Consider the following 5,127-nt stretch of genomic DNA (forward strand, 5'->3'; position numbering starts at 1 on the left):
CCCCCAAGTTTTCAGAAATGAACATAAGGAATACACAAGATTTATAAGAACAAAACTCAAAATTCTACTGAAGGGCAAAAAGAATGCCAGAGAAGATAGAGATAACAAACACTTGGGTGAGAAGATTGAATATTTAAAATATAGAAATTGCCCTCAAGTTTATAAATTTAACCTGATCACAATCAAACGTTGACAAAGTGATTTTTTAAAAAGATTTATTTATTTATTGGAAATGTAGACTTATGGAGAGAAGAAGGGACAGAGAGAAAGATACTCTATTTCCTGATTCACTCTCCAAGTGGCCATAATGGTCAGAGTTGAACTGATCTGAAGCCAGGAGCCAGAAGTTCTATGGCTCTCTCACGTGAGTGGATACAGGGTCCCAAAGGCTTTGAGCCATCCTCTACTGTTTTCCCAGGCCACAAGTCAGAAGTTGGATGGGAAGTGAAGTAGCTGTGACACAAACTGGCACCCATATGGGATACGGGTGCATATGGTGCTTGGGGGTAGAAGATTAGACAGTTGAGCTATCAAGCAGGGCCAAAGTGATTTTAAAGTTCATTTGGATATTTTACTAAGTGAGGCAAAAGCAGCAGGTTGCAAAACAGTATGTATAATGTGATGGTTTATGTGACAAAAGGCTAGATCATACACACGTACATACTCATAGGAGGAACAACAGGACGACCGAAATAAAAGGAAGGAAGAGACACTGTTATGCCTACTGTCTTTTTTTTTTCTGATTTAAAAAATGTGGATACATCAGATATTAAAATCAAGGAGAGCAATTGAGAGGCAGAGATAGGAGAGATTTTTGCAGGAGAGATAATAGAGGATTATCAGTCATTAGATGAAACTGTTATGACACACTCTACTACACCAAAGGGCTGTTGTAAGGGTTAAGTGAAAAGGTGTTTGCAATAGTTCTTGGCACACAACCAGTTATATAAACATTTGGCTTTTATTTTCACAATCTTGATAGTAGAATTGTGTGGCTAAAATGTAACCTGCAATAAAGAAGTATGTTGATAGACTTTTATAACAACTTTGGATTCTAAAATGTAAAAGCACAACATGAAGACTCATAAAAACAACAAACATGAAAGGTAGCACAGTTATTCCAGAAATATCTTTTGAATGTCTGCGCTGAGTTAGTCATTATAAAATAAATTGACTGTATCCTAAGGAAGACATTCATGCTCTTACAGAGTTTACAGTCTTGAATGGTTAAGAGTCAACATCCCGGGGCCTGGAGCGGTGGCCTAGCGGCTAATGTCCTCTCCTTGAACGCGCCCGGGATCCCACATGGGCACAGGTTCTAATCCTGGCAGCCTAGCTTCCCATCCAGCTCCCTGCTTGTGGCCTGCGTAAACAGTCAAGGACGGCCCAAAGCCTTGGGACCCTGCACCCACGTGGGAGACTCGGAAGAGCTCCTGGTTCCCGGCTTTGGATCAGCGTAGCACCAGCCGTTGTGGCCATTTGGGGAGTGAATCATCAGACAGAAGATCTTTCTGTCTGTCCCTCCTCCTCTCTGTATATCTGACTTTGCAATAAAAATAAATCCTTAAAAAAAAGAGTCAATATCCCTAATATATGAAAGTTTATTAAAACTCAAAAGGGGAAAAAAACTTTAACAGGCAGACAGGAAACAAGCAAAAGGAAAAAGGAAAAATATATATATATATATATTGCTATTGGTTAAAAAATAGGAAAATAAATTCAGTCTCCAAAATCAATTTCACTCAAACAAAATTAAAAGATTGGTTTCTATATTTGTTTGGTAAAGACAAGCTCCACTGTTGGCATAGTGGAGGCAGGTGCATTCTCATATCCTGGGAGTGGGAGTATAATTGGGATAAGCTTCCTGTATGGCTGTTAACAACTTGTGCAGGAATTTTAAACATGCACACTGTCTGACCTAGCGAATCCATCCCTGGGAAGAAATAATTGGACATATAGCTGAAGATGTAAAACCAAGGATGTTTACATCGACATTCCTTGTAATAGTAAAAAAAAAAAAAAAAAAAAAAAAAAAAAAAAAAAAAAAGAGCAACCTGAATACGTCTTAACAGATAATGAATTAATTGCACAGTGCACAATACAATGGAATATATAGAATATGACCTACAATGTAGTGTTTTAAAAGGATCATGTAGCTCTCTGTATGTTGACAGGAAGGGATGGTACAACATTATATGAAAGGAAGAAGTTGTGTAGATTTCATGACAGATTATAAAAAATTGTTCTGCCATCTTAAAATGTCTGTATAGGTCTGAATGTGACTGTATACAGTAAAGAGACTGGAAAGACAGATTGAGAACCTAACAGAGATTGTCTCCAGTTGATGATGTTAAGGCTGATCCTTGTTTCATGTTTTTTACCTTTTTTTGTGGTCTTTTCTGTATTTCTTAAAAAGATTTATTTACTTTTATTGGAAAGTCAGCTGGTTCACTCCCCAAGAGCTGCAATGACCAGAGCCGGGCTGATCCAAAGCCACGAACCAGGCCCACGTCTCCCACGTGGGTGCAGGTCCCAAGGCTTTGGGCTGTCCTCGACTGCTTTCCCAGGCCACAAACAGGGAGCTGGAAGCAAAGTGGAACAGCTGGGACATGAATCGGAGCCCATATGGAATCCCAGCATATGCAAGGCAAGAACTTTATCCACTAAGCTATCACTCTGGGCCCTCTTTTCTGTATTTTTAAGCAACAAATACATTTCCTTACAAGTTAAGAACAGAATAAAGCTATTCAGAAGTCGGTTCTTTAAGACCTTTTTTTTTTTTTAATTTTGCTGCTGAACAAATCCTTTGGGAATAACTTTTATTTATTTCCAAAGCCCCAGTAACTGAACTTTTCCTCATTAGGATCTTCAGGTTTTCTGCATTCTTATTTTTCCCTGAGCTAAGTCGGAAGGAAACCTCTGTGAATAATATAATATTTCTAAAATTTGGAACCTGATGACCATCACAGAGTACTGACCTCATTTCCAAGACAGTTCAAAGGATGGGAGAGAAAAATCCGGATGGCAAAGGACAGGCACAAAACTGAGCTTCTCCGTCTCTTTTAAGCAGGTTCCTTGGTAGAATGGAAGATGTCTCTTTGAAGCAGGTTCCTTGGTAGAATGGAAGACCGTTGAGCAATTTCCCTCTTCCTAGGTTTGCCATTGGTCTCACCGTTTCTGAAACTTCAAGGGTTTCCACACATGCTAGGTATTAGAGAACTATTCTCATACCCCTGTCATGCTTCTCCCATCCTTACTGAACCTTATCCCATTTGCCGTTATCTGGATGTTACGTTCTCTTGGCTCCGTACCTGTGATTGTGCTGAGGTGGTTAAAATCCCCCTGATTCACCGCAGTCTTCTCTCAGCAGCCTAGTGCTTATCATATTTGCAACAGAATTGCTCAGTGACTCACAGTGCTATCCCACTGGCGCACAGAAAAGAGCTTTATCTAGGCCTCAGATCTCTGGGCCAAGAGGAGGGAGCAGATGCTGACCGCTGTGGAGTTAGTGGAAGGAATCTGGGATTTCAATGCAGGTCCCAAACATGGTCTGCAAACCGCGGTTGCAAAACTGCAAACATGGACTGTTGTGCAGGAACCTACTTTTTTTAGGAACCCACATTCTAAACCCTTTCAATGAAAAGGAAGCAACTGCAGTCTCCTCTTCCCACTCCCATCCCCACTTTCTTGCCCTGCTAAACCCAACAGGAGGCTGGTGCTCAGTGGATCCTGAGCTTTCACTAAGATTGTTCTTACAGTTTTGTGGAACAGTCCCTTCTTCTCCTTCCTCTTGCTTCTTCCTTCTTGTAGGGCCAGATTCCTTAGTGAATTCTGTTTTTCAAAATGAAAGCAAACTTTGATTATGGTGGTGTTGGAGGTGGGAGCCCAGGGGAGCACTGGATAATTTTATGTTCCTAGACATAAATGACTGGGTTTCTTAGTAGAAAAATTCAGGAAATTTTCTAAACACTTTTTTATTTCTTTCAAAATAAACGAAACGCTGGCTATTGTAACATGGAAAACCTTGTGAATTCTAAAGAACTTTATAATAATAAGACTGTGATCTGGATTGGAGGGGAAAAAAATGACAGGTTATGGAAACACTGTGGACTCCAGTTTCAGCTTCTATAGCATTTCTTTAAATAAGATTCTAAAGAATGTTACCTCGGTTTATGAATAACTGCTTTGTCTATGTTACACTCCAAGTCAGCATTTCACTGAAGAACTTCATGTTCTATTATTTTTTTTTCTTTCTGACTGTGTTGCTTTCCTCAGGATAATGTCCTGAGTCTTGGTTCCTAACAAGTCATCTATTAACAGCAGGGAACAGGCAGGACATTTGAGATAAGGAAGCGATTAGGAGGGCACTTTCATACACTTAATGGTTCCTAAATCTGAATCGTCCTGTGAGATTTAGATAGGGCCAGGAGAAGAGGGAAATGAATTCGAAATGACAAGCTATTGCAGCATTTGAATTTTCTTGGAATAGTGAGCCAATAACATTAGGGGCTCACGTAGCAGAATTGGACATCAGACTGTGTTAATAATACACACTCCCACCCAGTGCTGCCCTACTCCAGCTAATCATCAGCATTTTAGGATGATATTTGAGCAGGAAGAAAGTCATTCTACCCACGATAAAATGTTTCTCAACTTTTTTCATGTAATGTTGCCAAACTCGGAAAGACTGCAGTACTTAAGTCACTTTTAAACCAATGAGTCTGGTCTTTCAGGCTAAGTGTTGGGAGATCGTGTGTGATCCAGATTACGGAGCACCTGTGCTGTTACCAAGAGCGGGCTGGCTGCGGGCTGCATCTTTGTAAAGCCAATTGCTTTGTGAGCTGAAGCAAAGTATCAGGGCTTAGTCCTCTGGTACCTTGCCTGACATTTTTACAATTTTTACCAACCAGAATGTAACCCCTTCCACAACATGTCCTTTTCCTCTGGCGACTTCTGAAGCTCCAGTAAGGGTTAATTGCATGAAAACCGACTGTTCCACGTTTAATTCACAGAATTTGATCAACAGAAGAATAGCAGAAGGAACCATACTATTTGACAAGACACTTTTGTTGTTGTTGTTAACCATCAGAAAAAAGGGAAATGGACCCACTGTAAAACCGAAAAGCA

Source organism: Ochotona princeps, chromosome 1 (genome assembly GCF_030435755.1).
Source record: "Ochotona princeps isolate mOchPri1 chromosome 1, mOchPri1.hap1, whole genome shotgun sequence".
Taxonomy (NCBI): domain Eukaryota; kingdom Metazoa; phylum Chordata; class Mammalia; order Lagomorpha; family Ochotonidae; genus Ochotona; species Ochotona princeps.